At 40.0% G+C, this 15,298-nt stretch overlaps 1 protein-coding gene and 2 long non-coding RNA genes across 9 annotated transcripts in view; 1 reads left to right on the forward strand and 2 right to left on the reverse strand.

The window, feature by feature from the left end:
- RREB1 (ras responsive element binding protein 1) overlaps positions 1 to 693 on the reverse strand; it is a 166,996-nt gene extending 166,303 nt beyond the window's left edge. For 4 of the 7 annotated variants that reach the window (XM_087930819.1, XM_087930811.1, XM_087930820.1 and 1 more), the window contains exon 1: positions 497 to 693. The gene's annotated coding sequence lies outside the window, so the exon portion shown is untranslated. Of the gene's footprint in view, positions 1 to 28; positions 136 to 496 lie in introns of those variants that run through there. The other 3 variants (XM_087930818.1, XM_026715021.2, XM_087930813.1) reach the window with 1 other exon arrangement.
- On the forward strand, positions 108 to 13,927 carry LOC148126330 (uncharacterized). Its single transcript, XR_015743107.1, has 5 exons — positions 108 to 195; positions 1,684 to 1,849; positions 6,051 to 6,175; positions 11,629 to 11,768; positions 13,581 to 13,927. It is a non-coding gene; the product is annotated as an uncharacterized LOC148126330 (long non-coding RNA).
- On the reverse strand, positions 3,781 to 11,969 carry LOC148126331 (uncharacterized). The gene is made up of 3 exons (XR_015743108.1): positions 11,837 to 11,969; positions 9,358 to 9,459; positions 3,781 to 3,848 (listed from the first exon to the last, which is right to left on the reverse strand). It is a non-coding gene; the product is annotated as an uncharacterized LOC148126331 (long non-coding RNA).
- Positions 13,928 to 15,298: the final 1,371 nt, after the last annotated feature.

Here is a 15,298-nt window from a genome sequence, read left to right on the forward strand (position 1 = left end):
TCCTCAGCCGCTCTCCCCCTCTCCTCACCCTAAGTAGACACATCACGTGTTGCTCCTGCTAGTCTCCAGGGAACGTGTTACTCAGCCAGGCTGCTGCTCGCTTGTTGGTTGCGAGCGGTAGCATCCCTATCTCTCTCGCTCGCTCCTTCTCTTTGGCTGGGAGGGGCTCCTCCTCCTCCTGCTCCAAGAAGAGAAGTGAGTAAAACTTTTCTCCTTCCTCCTCCTCCTCTCTATTTCTCTCTTCTTTTTTTTTCTTCCCTCCCCCCACCCCCCCCCGGTCGTCTTGAGCCAGGAAGCGTACTACTACTTAGCAACTTGGGGGGGACACTTGGCCAAAGCATCCGAGGACAACTTTTCAGCCTCTTCTCTGCCCCCCCTCCCCGTTTGCAGCGTTGCGCGTATTAATAAATAACTTTTCCCTTCCCTTCCTTCGAAGGATGGTGGGGATACGAAGGAGGAAGTGTGCAGACTAGAAAGGCTCTTGGCGGTAACGTACCATCTGGCGGCGGTGGCGACTGCTGCCTCCCCTCCATTACACAGACTTCCAGTTGTAAGGAGGAAGCGCTTGCTGCTGTTGCTGCTGCTGCTGTGCCGAGAGAGAGAGAGAGAGGCGGTTGGGTGTTTGCGACTGATAAAAGCGGCAGGGATGCAGACCGAGCAGTATCAGCTTTGAAGGGATCTGCCCGGCTCCCCTGTCTCTCTACTAGCGGCTTAATCCATTGTCAGCCAGGTGCCACGCATTCATCTCTTTCTTCCCCCCACATCTAATTAACCAGAAAGGCGAAGAAGCCCCGCGTGTGTTGTGGCTCTACTACTCCAGCCGAGAGGTTGGATGGAGCAACAAGTCGGCGCAATTAGCAACAGGCTTGCAAGCTCCGATGTGTAAGCTTAAGTTCAGGGCGGCTCATAAGAGGCTTTCTCATCCCTTGTGCCACCCAGACAAATGGACAGGAGGAAGGCATCCTCCATGTTACTTCAGATGTTACTCACCCAGAATTATTATTTATTTAGCAGCCAAAACATACTGAGATAATTGACAGAGGTTGTTTTAATGATTATTTTTAAGCTTTATTTTGGACCAGGCTTATGTCCCTTGCTTCTTCATTTATTTATTTATTAAATATATTCCCATAACAGGCTTTCAATAAAGTAGTATCTCAGTAGTCTCATTATGTCAATTTTTGAGTGGGGGATGGATGTTGTCTCCTGAATTCACTTTTTGAAAGTATAATTTGGTTGGTTGTTTGGGGCATAGTATAAAGTGAGAGGTCTTTCATTAGGGTTTATAGCAGGATGTGCCAATGGGAGCATTTTGTCATATTTGACAAATTGATGGAAAATCTTGGTTCTGCATTAGGTGGGATCATCAGTAGTTTAATTAATTTCTTAGTTGCCTTGTAAACTTATGTGCCCAAGGATAACTTGCATGCCAACATAGCTCAGTATTGAATGAAATTACCTCTAAGTTCATCAGGCCTTATGTCCAAATGCACTGTGCCCTTAACTTGTTTTTCTTTTATTACTTCCTGCTGTGTGATCTTTTTGGATGCTCATAAGTTAAGTTCCATAGAGAGCTGCAGAACTTGCTCCCAAGTAAAGCATTCTTAGAATGTAGCCTTAAGGAGATGCTGTTTATTGCTTTAATGTAATAGTTGGGTTTAAAAATATTTAATTTTAGTTCAGCTCAGGTACCCAAGTTAATACTACTTACTAGTTTGAATCAAAATCTGTCAGACATGGAGGCCACGAGAAAGGAAATGGGGGCGCAGGAACTGCAGGATTTGGGGGCAACTTCAGAGCAGGATAAGAAGTATGATGAAGGTCCAAGAGGAAGGGGTGTGTGAATAATGTAAGCACTTTTTCTCCTACACAGAGCTTCTGTTGGATTTTGGTCAATTCTAGGGATGAAAAAAGTTCTATTATTTATGGGACAAGTGGTTTGCATCCATTATCTTAGACTAGTGGAATACAGGTAGTTCTCAACTTATAAAAGTTCATTTAGTGACCGTTCAAAGTTACAACAGCACTGAAAAAAGTGATTTACGACCATTTCTCACACTTACAACCTTTGCAGCATCCCCATGTCACATGATCAAAATTTGGATGCTTGGCAACTAGTTCATATTTATTATTGTCCTGGGGTCTTGTGATATCCCCTTTTTGCAACCTTCTGAAGACCAATGTCAATGGGGGAAGCCAGATTTAAGAACCACATTACTAACTTAACAAATGTAATGATTCACTTAACAACTCTGGCAGGAAAAGTTGTAAAATGGGGTGAACTCACATAACAAATGTTTCACTTAGCAACATAAATTTTGGCCTCAGTTGTGATTCTAACTTGACTACCTGTATTCAAGAACTCAAAAGATTGCTAAGTGGATGATCGGAATTGGTGAGTAAAACAGGATTTCCAATGAATACGTACTGGGGATACTACAACAGATACCATATAGCAGGGCTGTCAAACTCACGGCCAGCGGCCTGGATGCATCACGCACTGGCCACTTCCAGTTTAGCAAAGGGGGAAAAGTTGTGATTAGTAATGTGGCACCACCATGACGACATAAATTTGACACCCCTGCCATATAGTAACATCGCCTACAATATGAAAGCACATTTGATTTGCAAAACAGTTTTAAAATGAACATTTGTCAGAGTGCCGTATTCAACAGGAGTCAAAGAACCTCTTTGGGTTATACTAATCCATCTAGTTTTTGCAAAACTGTACGGGGATGTTTGTTGATGCCATTATTAAATTTTCCAGACAAATGTGTTGGGAGGCGGGCTCTCTACTGCAACTGCAATATGCTGGTCTGAAATCACATGGCACATTCAGACACCCAATTCAATGTGCTATTCCTGCAAACAATTTCTACTCAAACGCATACAACTGATACAGGCTCTTAAATCCTTACCTTCATCCAGTTAGGCTATGTTCATGTGGTACCCCTAAAATATTCACAGAGTTTGTAGGATACACTGAAGCATGAACTAACCACACTGCTTTGATTCATGCACTCTACTAAAAGATGGCTCATTGTGCCCTGTGAATAATAGCTGCTCACTATGGAGTCGGTTCCTTTTTTTCTGGTGATCGCAGAGACCATGTGGAAAGGAAAGGCCTTGCAAACAGACCAAGGTAGAAACCCTTCCAAATAGTAACCGAAGGAAAAATGTTCCTGCTCAAATGTCCACTCATTCCAGTGTATTTGTCCTCTCTCCCTCTCCCCAGCCAAGCATAAATCAGTATTTGGAACCACCAGTTACAATTAACCTTCGTTGTGTTCTCTGAGATGCTCCTGGTTGTGAGAGTGGGTGTTAAACTCTAGCAAGTTTTGGAGGCTCCCCTGCAAGTATTATTATTTTGTTCATCACTGAGTGAATAAACAGGATTCAAAAGAAAGGATTAGCATTTTAAAAAAAATGAGGTTGCTATTTCTGTGGTATTCCTGAGTAAAGTAGTCATATTCAGAAAGAAAAGGGAGAGAATCCATAATTCACCTATGGGAGAGAAGGCCTTAAGTTCAGACTCTTAGAATTATTGGTCTTGGCTTTCGGATTACCAGTGATCAACAAATTGTCTCACTATAAAGCACTGTCATTTGTCCATGTGCCTCCAGATGCTTAGGACCTTTTCTGATTGAATCCGGAAGCAGAGATGGCAACTGATGAGCCACATAAGAAAGGCTAACTCAGACCTCACACCAGGGGTGTGATTCAACTGGTGTAACAACCAGTTCAGTGAGTGCGCGCACGCACAGAGGGTTTGCTACTGACCTCATGTAATCCTGCAGTCTCCCTGTGTCTTCAACAGCTGATGCGCGGCAATCCGCTGTGCAGCTGAGCTTGAGAACCAGGAAATAAAAGGTCAGAATAGTATCAGGGCAGGCAGGCAGGCCCAGCAGCTGATCATCAGAGCAAACCAGTCCACTCATAGATGATCCTTGGAGCCGAACCAGTCAAATATCACCACTGCCCCCACACCAGGGTGATCGATTTAGGCAGCATTGCCCAAAAGAGTGAAAAACGATTTCCCTTAAAATGGAATACATTTGCATAAACTGTACTTGTGTTGACCCCAATGACTTAAATTTAGAAATGATTACTATGAATTAAACTAAGTACATAAATGCAGAAGACTATGTCCTGTTAATTATGTGCCTCACTGTTAATAGGTCACTTAAACACCCTGCTCTCTCTTGTTAGGGTTCTTTATCTTCTAACTAGATTTGAAGAACCTTCCAGACACGAGAAGCCCCCAGATAGAGGACTGTCCTCAGTAGATCAGTTGCCAAATTCTATTCTGCCTTTAAAAAAAAAACAAACCTCAAAGGCAAAGAAAGATGGGAACTTGGCATGTTTAATTTTCTTTTGCCACTTAAACTCTTTCTAGAGATGCTGGGATAGAAAGTTCAGATTCCAAGCTATGCCAGGAAGAGGAAAAAAGCAAAGCTGGAAAATGCCAGTCAAAGAAAGGTTATCTAAGATGTCTTCTTCCTTCCCTTTAGTTCTTAGGAAACTAAGCTTAGCCGTTGCATTACAGTACAAGACTCTCATTTCATAATCGTCTCTCCCTATTTGATTTCTTCAGAAAAAGGGGGAAAACAGATTGCAGAAAAGAAAAGCTCTTCTCATTGATCACAAAGAGACAGTCTGAGTAAGAGTGCAAGTAGGTCATCTTATACATTAGGACATACTGCAGCTCTTCCCAAAGTTTTGTGGAATTCCTTAGACACAGAGGTAAATAACTGAATTCCAGTTGTCCTATATCAGGGATCTCCAAACTTGGCAACTTGGCAACTTAAGACCTATGGATTTCAATTCCCAGAATTCCTCAACCAACCATGCTGGCTGGGGAATTCTGGGAATTGAAGTCCACAAGTCTTAACAGTTACCAATTTGGAGAGCCCTGTTGTACCTAACAGCTGGTAGCTGAATGACTTTGGGTCACTCTGTTTCAGTGCGACAACCTCACCTGTCATTTTTGTGGGAAAACAGAAGAAGAAAGCATTATGTACACCATCTTAAATTTACAAAACAAAGCTGGGATATAAATTTAGCATGTAAATAAATAAATACAGCAACTGATTTCACAGTGCTTGTTTTAAAATGAATTCTTAGATTGCTGAGCTAGTGAAATCTGCAATGCTGACTAATGGAGGGTATGCTTATTAGTTCTTTATGTAAGGCGCTCATAAACCACATAGTAATGCGAAGCCTTGCCAAGATGATGTGCAGAAAACAAATGAACAATAATATGTTACAAAGAAAATACACAGCATTACCTACATAAGAACAGTTGGATTACGTAGTACCCAGTTGTCTTTGAGGAAAGCACTAATAAAATAATGGGTTTAAGGCCTTTTGAAATGCCTGTAGGAAAGGAATCACACAAATGCCATAAGTGAATCTAAGGCAGCAGATAACACAAATCTTCAAATAATATAGCTCTGAATTACTCAGTGAAGTACTGCAGTGTTTCTCAACTTGGGCAACGTTTAAGATGTATGGGTTTCAACTCCTGGGGAATTCTGGGAGTTGAAATCCATCTTAAAAGTGGCTCAGGTTGAGAAACACTGACCTACTGATATGCTCTATGTTGGGGCCAAACAAAATTGGAAGTCTTTCTCTATTTGTACCCACACCCTTTTTAAGGCCACCAGTTCAAAATAACTACCTTCATCTCCTCTTCAACGCATACTGATGTGATTTAAAACAGGGATCTCCAACCTTGGCAACTTTAAGACTTGTAGAGTTCAACTCCTAGAATTCCTCAACCAGCTGGCTGAGGAATTCTGGGAGTTGAAGTCCACAAGTCTTAAAAGTTGCCAAGGTTGGGAGATCCCTGATCCTTCACTGTTCTGGTGTTACAGCAGTCCTTTACCATTTAAGCATGTGAAACTATGGCAATTCTGTCCTGGGTGCAATCTGATATATTTCCCTGACCATTCAAGCCAATGCCACAGTCAAACGTTCAGTCAACATTTATTGGGTATTTTAAGTTGGTGAAGACATGTTCCCTTCCTTCCTTGCGTACTTTCTTTCAGATATGCTTGGACACATTCAAAGCTGGCATTTCTCTCTCTCCATCAACTTCCCAAGCTCAGATATTTTGGATCAGTTTCAACAACAGTTGGTTAAGCAGTCTCAAGATGGACAACTACACAGTATAGTAAGAAAATTAGAGTTCTCTTTTCCTGCTGCTTCACATACCTCTTTCTAAGCCTGTCAGCTACATCTGCCAGTTTGGTCTTGAACGTGGGTTGAGTGCTTATTCTAGACTTGTGCTATTTCAACTGAGACTCCTTCCAAACATAGGTGTGCGAGACACATATAAGCAGAGCAAAAACTGGCCTAGCAATTATCAGAACTGGACTCTTTATCTCCATCCTACTCTCTCCATCCTATTGTGTGACCAGTCAATTGTTTTCCCACTGATTAGTGACATTTTGTAAAAAGAGAGGGAAACAGAGCTAGAGATACTATACACCTATACTTGTCCTTAAAACATCCTGTACACCATAAATAAGGACAGTATCAATGGCAGCATTGTGCCTATGCCGGTACAGTGGAACAGCAGGTTTTACCATGTCTTGGTACAATTTTATGCTCCTGAGAAAGTTACGAATAACACTTTAGCTTGACTGTTACGAAGCCCTTGATATTCTCTTAACATCAGACACCCACAGTGAGCCTGAAGAATAGGTTGTCTACATTTCATACCCAACCCTATAAACATGGACAAGCAATCTGCAGTATTTGGGCCAGCCAATTTCCTGATCTAATCTAACTGTTTAATATATTTTTAAATTGGATTAATTAAAACAAAATGGGAAGCTGGCAAACTCCAATGCTTCTGTTTTCCATATTATGTTTTTTCTCTCGGATTATCTGCAGAATCTCTCTATTCCACACATGTTCGTAGAATGGGTACCATCCATTTAGTGGCTGGGGAAGGTAGATATCAAGGTGACGTAGATACTGTACCTAAATGCTGTCCCACACTTATTTACAGTGGGTGGAATTCACACATTGAACTAAACCATAATGTGTTTGGCTTGGTTTTAGCTTATTGTGTAAACCGTGCTAAATGTAGGTATTAAATTATGGTTCAAAATCACACTTTCCCATTATTATCCATAGAACCCAATCATTGATTTGTCATTAATTGGAAGGCGGATTCCTTGCAGGACGAACCAGTGGTATAATCCAACGAAATCTTTTATGGTTTGAAAGAGATGAAAACCAAACTGTTTAGGCTTAAACAAAAAAATCCTCTCAGAATTTAAACAATTCAGATATTTTAACAATGGAGTAAGTTTTATCCTGTGATGGTGCTATATTGCTTTTGTTACCTGCCCTAAACTGTGGATGGAAAGATCTATAAATCTATATAAATCCATGCAAAGAGCTCTAGAAATTGCAGCAAGATTTGACTTATGACAGATTCACCAGCAAAATTTTTAGCAAGTTAATTGGTACTCAGTTTTAGCGATCTCACAAAAACCTTTTTTTGTAGCTGAGTCAATTTAGGTCTGAGGATGACTGCAAAAGAGCAAAAGAATATTTAAAGGTCTCTTTAAAACCAAACAGTGGCTTTTATGATGAAGCCAATGAGACTTGTTACCAAAGAACAAGTCCCATTGGAACATTGTGTTGAATCAAATATACATGGACTTCTAAATCCACTCTAACTTCCAACTTCCTAACCTCTCGTAGCCATCTTTTTGGCATAAGATAATACAAAGCCTTTATAAATGGCTATATACAATATGCAATCTGCTACTGTGTGAATAAGTATTTACAGCATGGGATGCCAATTCAACAGACACGCCTATAATCAGCCTGCAGGAAAGGAAGAAGGGGGAACACTAATATGGGCCAACAGCCCCCGTATGTTCCTTATTCCTTTGCAGCTTCATTTAGTACAACACTTGGGAGAAAAATGCATCTAATTGTATTGCAACAGAATTGCTTTTTTTCCCTTGAAATGTCACTCCCAGCCCAACAGTTTCCAAACATTACAAATGTATTTGCATAGTTAGTTTAATAAATATTTAAAAATAAAAATGAATATTAAAATATCTATTTTTTCATATACAATGGTACCTTGGTACTCAACTGCTTTGAAATTCATCAAATTTAGTACTCAGTGCATTTTGACATGAAAATTTTGTCCCGGTACTCATTGTTTGGTACTCAACAAACAAGATAAAACTTGTCAGTGTCGGCCGCCTTGTGACTCACTAGATTATTCCTTATGGGGAAAAAATAGTTTGGTACTCATCATTTTTGGTATTCATTGCACCTCCTGGAACCAATTAACAATGAGTACCGGGGTACCACTGCATAAGTGAAAGCTTCCTATTGAAATATCTATTTTTGTAAAATATAAATCATAAACTTATTTATTAATTCAAAGGATAGATTTCAATGAAAAATCTACTTATGTTTATATAGCCATTCATATAAGTATAGATCAGGGATGTCAGCCAGACACGTCACACGCTAGCCATGCCCAGCCCCGATTTAGCAAAGGGGGAAAAAGTCATGATACGTCATGTGATGACAATGTGACGCCGCAAGTTTGACACCCCTGGTATAAATCTATAGCTAGATGACCACCAGTATGGTCTAATGGTTAGGGTGCTGGATTAGGAGTGGGAAGACCCAGGTTCTCGTCCCCCTTAGAAACAGAAGCTGGCTGGGTGACTTTGAACTAGTAATTCAAAAACATCCTATCTACCAATTTTCAGAATGTGGTAGATCCACCCCATAACCTTTAATGAAGAAGTCTTCATCTTATAGTGCCATGATGGTGAACCTATGGCATGTGTGCCACAGGTGGCACGGAGAGCCATTTGGGCCGGCACACAAGCCGCAGGCAAATTTACCTCACTGCACATGTACGTGCCTCACAGCTGAATTTTGGCTGGTTTGAGGTCTTTTTTGGCCTTCCAAAGGCTTGAAAAAAGCCTCTGCAGGCCAAATAGGCCCATTTCGTCACTTCCTGTTCATACTGGAAGTGACGAAATGGGCCTATTCATCCTGCAGAGGCTTTTTTCAAGCCTCTGGGAGGCCAAAAAAGGCCTCAAACCATCCAAAAATCAGGTGAGGTGCAGTGCAGGTATGGGGGGATTGTGTGTGTGGGGGTAGGGGGCGCGCATTGCCTTCTGGGTGCTGGCACAAGAGCACCAGCGTGCACAATTTTTGGCACAGGAGCCCAAAAAGGTTAGCCACTGCTGTTAGAGTGTATTCATTTAGGAGGATGAAGATATATGGAATATATGTTTACCATTTTAATTACATGTTAGTGACACCACTGTGCAGATGTTAGATGGTATATGCTGTTACCTGCAGTACAGTTCAAGACTGGTGCATATTTCAGGTAAAAATAGCCAACTGGGCTGCCAATCTGCTTCAACATCTCTGATGAGCCAGCATCTTCCAAAGCTTCTGCAGGGGAGAGGATGATAGGATGATGTCCTTCAGAACCATGGCATCAGTTTCTCAGCAACGCCATCCAGCATTTGCCTCACCCTCCAGCCAGGAAAGAGTGGCCCTGAATTTATAAGGTCATCTCAACATTTCCCAAGAAGGCAATCAGTAGTATCACTCTGTCTTTAGAGAAACAATAGTTTTCAGTGAAAGACAGTCTCCTCCTGATACCCTTATCACTATGTGAATGAGTTATTAATCAGGACATCTGAATCCATTAACAGACCAAAAAAAAAGGAATGGTTGCTGGGTAGATGGTCTTTCGGAATGATTAGATCAACTCTGTAGAGGAATGACCTATGACTACAAGCCGGATGGAACTTCAAAGCCTGAGAATAAAATAAGTTCCAGAATATACAGTAATTCTCTTAGTCCATGACAGCAAAAATACCTTAAGAATGGTAAAGGCTAGCCAATGTATTATGTGAACTACGATCCATTTCATCAGATCTGTGTCTTCAACCAAAAAGTAAGAATTGTGGATACAAATGCACAGTTCTAGAGGGGAAAACAGGATTCTATTTTCATTGGTTGCACAGTCTTGATCATTCAAAGCCCAATAGTATAAATAGCCCAGCTCTTATTCACCAAAGCTATAACACTGTTGTTTTAGATTTCCATTGTTAAAAGACTCTATCTCTCATGAATGTAGGTTTCCCAGAGACCCATTAACTCCTTTAATTCCAGATGGAGTTAGAGTGTTTGATCGATTTTATGACTGGAAAAGCTCTACCTATTCATACTCTTCCCTGCTTTTTATTTTAAAAGCGAGGAAGCCTGATAACCTTCCTTCAGTTCATCCGCTGATTTAAGAATTTGGCTTTCTTCTGAATGGGTTGTTGGCTTGTTTCCTAGGTCACTGCTTGAATAAAGTTGGACCCTAATTAATATATTGCAAAGCCGATAGTTTTCCCCATCATCACATCACCATTGGGCAACTCTATGTGTGTTGTTCAGGAACACTCTACATTGCACCCAAATACGTTTCCCTGAAGTTCACCCCCATTTATTTCTTCTCCCTGCTATAACTTCTACTCTGACAGGTCTAACAGCTTTTGAGGCATGATGCAAATGTCTGAAAAGCCTGTCTATTGAACTGTAGTGGGATGTTGACTGAACAGTTGTGATTTTTCTCATTACTAAATTACACTGTCTCCCCAAAAAATAAATAAAACCCTACCTTGAGTGCATGTATTTTTAGAATTAATTTATATATGTATTACATGCTGCATTTTTTTAATTGATCTCTCGGTATGTTTAATACTTTGCCCTTCTGTAGTTCTAATGTTACAGAGGGATAGTATCAAGATCGCATCAAGTACTAGTACCGCTTTATACTGCGCTGGTAAGACCCCACTTGGAATGCTGCATCCAGTTTTGCTCACAATACCAAAAACCCCAAAACATTGAGACTTTACAAAGCATACATAGAAGAGCAAGAAAGATGATTAGGGATTTGGAAGCTAAAACATACAATGAATGGTTGGTTGCAGGAACTCGGTTAAATAACGAATAAAAGGACTAGGGTTGACATGATAGCAGTCTTCCAATATTTGAGGGGCTGTCACGGAGAAGAGGGGGTTAACCTATTCTCCAAAGCTCCTAAGGGCAGGACAAGAAGTAACATATGGAAACTTATCAAAAAGAATCCAACCTAGAACTAAGGAGAAATTTCCTGTTTGTGAGCACAATCAATGGAAAGGTTTGCCTCTAGAAGTTGTGGGTGTTATGGAGGTATTTAAGAAGAGATTGGACAGCCATTGGTCTGGAATGGTATAGGTTCTCATACTTGAGCAGGGAGTTGGATGAAAAGACTTCTAAGGTCCCTTCCAACTCTTATTATTCTGTTATTTCTATCATAATAAGTTCCTTACTTCTTCGTGGACTCATCTCTCTTCTGTCTCTTCTAACTCAATTCTCTTCTGTGGTTGGCTGGACTGAGAAATGGTGATTAGTCCAGAAAGACTCACTTGCAAAGAAGGAGTTTGAACATCAGTTTAATCATCATTAAACCAAGTCAACTTTCTCTCCGGTTGAGAGTTTCTGTTTCTGGATGGACCAGTTTGGAAGAAAAGAATGCCTTCCTTTTTATCTGCCTCACCAAGTCTACCTTCACCTGATCTTTAGACCTTTTGTGGGAAGAATGTTGCTGTCCTGTACTACCTGCACCCTGTGGGGAGGAAAAGAGACAAAAAGAAGGCGTGGTGGATCATAATGACTCTTCACAAGTATAGCCTTGCCCTTAGCTACCTGCATATTCATTTCAGGTGAATAACGATGACTTCCAGGCATTTAAACCACAGAGTTGGGTTGGGTGAGTGGTAAACAACTTTACCTGATTTAGTTTTTATCCCAGGCAGCAAAGAAGATAACAGTTTCAGCCACATCGTCTTAGAAATAATGTTCACATCACTGTGTACCTCCATGCCCTGTTTTAACTCCACCTAGTTTGGTACATTTTTGTTCTTTTGACCAAATGGTAAGCTACTACGTTTGTGCAGCCACCAGCCACTAAAAAAAAAACAACCAACAGCAATAATTATGTTGTGAATAAGCAGCATTGGGCTCTGTTGGCATTTCACAATGGAAAAAAGGATGTTTGCCTTATCTCAGTGTTTCAGGTTCCACAGGATTAAATTTCAAGTCAACTGATTCAACATTTTCTTTTTATGATTTTACCATTACATATTTATAGCAATAAAATATAAGCCTTTCCTTAAGGGAAGGAACAAGCAGCTTCCAAAAATGAAAAACACTAACGGGGCAATATCAGAATGTAAAGGCAAAATATTCAGCAGGACCCTCCCTATTTGGCTGTGCACCTATCATTATCATCTTCATTTAATGACCCCATAATCCCTTGCGGGGTAGAGTCAGGGAAACTGAATGGAGCTTGCAGAGTGTTTTAATGGCAGGATGATTAGGCTGTGCGTCTATGCAGGATGCCTATCCACAGCTGAAGTAAGCCAGGGCTTTGCCTTATACATAAGGCTAATAACCAAATCCATAGATCTCAATCCATAGTATTGAGCTCACAGGGGTGTGAACTTAGCATCTCTTTGCTACAATTTTCAGTAGAAGATGCAACTGCTGCAAAGGGTATTTACTAACCCAGTAAAAATCTGAGTTTTTCATTAGTGTCTTTATTTAATAAATAACCTGAATCTCCACTTGTCAATCTATCTCAGTCTATCCATCCGCCCATCCAAAATATTAGAATTTAATGTTTCTGATGGTTCAGAAAGTAAGAAAAAATCCTCCTGAATATGTCAAGGGCCTATCTAATCCAGCATTCTGTATCACCTTAGGGCCAATGAGGTCATTGGAAATCTCTCAAATTTGATCGGATGAAACCAGAACACTTCTTACTAGGACTTACAGGAAGTCAATTAGAAAAGATTTATGAATGGTTAGTTTTCTGTATGGCAATGGCAGCAAGGTTATTAAATGCATAAATATGGAAGAATACAGAAATATGCACCACAAAGGAATGGACTATGAAAATGATAGAGCTTGTAGAAATGGCTAAATTGACTTGTTTGATCAGGGAGGGAACAACCACTATTTTTCTAAAAGAATAGAAAGCCTTTTGGGACTTTTTGCTGAAAATGGATAAAAATAAACCGGTGATTTCTGGATCTACCAAATAAGTTAAGGGGCATATATGAGGAAAAGGAAATTGTATCATGTAATTTTGAAGGGGGAAGGTGATATTATATGTCTATAACTGCTATACAGAAGATTAGAAATGCATTTAATTTTTATCCTGCCTTTATACTTTTTTTATAAATAACTCAAAGTGATGAACATACATAATACTTCCTCCTCCTATTTTTCCCACAACAACCATTTGTGATAGATTGGGCTGAGAGAGAATGAAAATCACCCAGCTGGCTTTCTTGCATTAGGTGGGACTAGAACTCACAGCCTCCTGGTTTCTTAGCCTGCTGCCTTAACTGCTAAAGCAAACTGGTTTAAACAAATGTTTCTATAAGTAGTTTTTTGCTCTTCTTTCTCATTTCCTATTGTTTTTGATACTGTACTTTTTCTTTCTCTTGTTTCTTTTTTATTTCTTTCAGTTTATTTTTCCGTATGGAATCGCTCCCATTTGAACAGAAGCCAGGTCAAGACTAATATTCAGTGGTAATTTAACTCTCCACAAGTGTATTTTGTCCCCTTTCAAATGCTCTGCAATGGTGGCTATTGCTATTTCAAGGAATTTGGACCTGGGAAAGATACAACTGTTAATGGAGGAGGAAGTAGAGCCTTGGACAAGATATTGCACGCACCAGAGATAGAAGAAAGTGTGAGGAAATAACTCAAAATAACCCAGCCTTGATTTTGTTTAGTATAAGATAGGATATGATTTCAAGATTTTGTTATTGTACTCTACCACAATAAACTACCAACCCTCAACCCCTAATAATGTTTGTTTGTTGACCTGGTCTATTTTGAAGGGCTGGCAATTTCATAGTTTTAACTCTTATGACATACTAGTTAAAGACTGGAGAGAATGAGGCTCAGATCTCACTCAGATCATCTTCCTCATTCACAGGCTTGTAGGGTAACATGGGAAGAGAATTGCCTCATGCTGCCTTTACTTTCTGAAAGTAAGTTGAATATAAAAGCAAGCAACAAATAAATAGGTTTGGAATGCCATCCAAAATCTATGAGAAGTAATCTATCTTCAGCATATCAAACTTTAACTTTAGTTGTGGTCTTCACTGAATCATCACTGACATAGAGCCAATTACTATGTTATTATAGACTATAGGTAGTCCTAGACTCACAATTCATTTAGTGACTGTTCGAAATTACAACAGTAGTGGAAAAAAATGACTTATGACTGTTTTTCACACCATTGCAGCATCCCCTTGGTCACATGATCAAAATTCAGACACAACAGTCTCATATTTATGATGGTTGCAGTGTCCCAGGGTCATGTGAGCCCCTTTTGCAGCCTTCTGACAAGCACAGTCCAAGGGGAAACCAGATTCACTTAACAACTGCTACTAATTTAACAACTGCAGTGATTCACTTAGCAATTGTGGCAAGGAAGTCATAAAATGGTGCAAAACTCACTTAATAACTCTCACTTAAGCCACAGAAATTTTGGGCTCAGTTGTGATTGTAAGTCGAAGGCTACCTGTAGTGAAGAAGAATTGAGATAATTGTGTATGGAATAATAGCCCTGTTGGATTAGGCCAAGGCGTATCTTTTCCCACATACCTTTGAGGTGCTTGTAAGCAGGAGATGGCAGTGGCAATATAGCTCTCTCCTACCACTGATCTGATACAGCTGGTTTTGGAAGCATTTTGTCCACAGAAGGTATCAATAGATCTTATAAAACGTGTACCCTGGCGGAAGGGCAGAATAAAAATAAATATTTGCAAAATTTGTTGCACCAGAGAAAAAAAGATGATGGAGCTATTATTGCTTCAAATGAAACAAACAAAAGGTTATGATATTTACGTAGTTACTTACCAAGCACATCTAAATTATATTAAAGTAACCATAATATTTTTACAATCCCCAAGGCACGTCACAAATTTTGAGTACCCCACAATGTTTGGAAATTGAAAGTTGAAAAATTTGACATATCCTACCAGGGATGCCTGTTCGATGGCCTAAAATGTGTTTCATAGAATGGACTGTCTGTAAAGTAATTTTATCCATGAGTATATATCAATGGGGACAAATAAAACAAAAATGGTGATGCAGAGATACATTTAATTTCTGAATGATTTTTTGCCCTCAGTATTCATAGCCTCACCAAAACATTGATGTGTTACCTCAT

Source organism: Pseudonaja textilis, chromosome 3, assembly GCF_049901715.1.
Source record: "Pseudonaja textilis isolate UNSWEBS1 chromosome 3, rPseTex1.2, whole genome shotgun sequence".
NCBI lineage: Eukaryota > Metazoa > Chordata > Lepidosauria > Squamata > Elapidae > Pseudonaja > Pseudonaja textilis.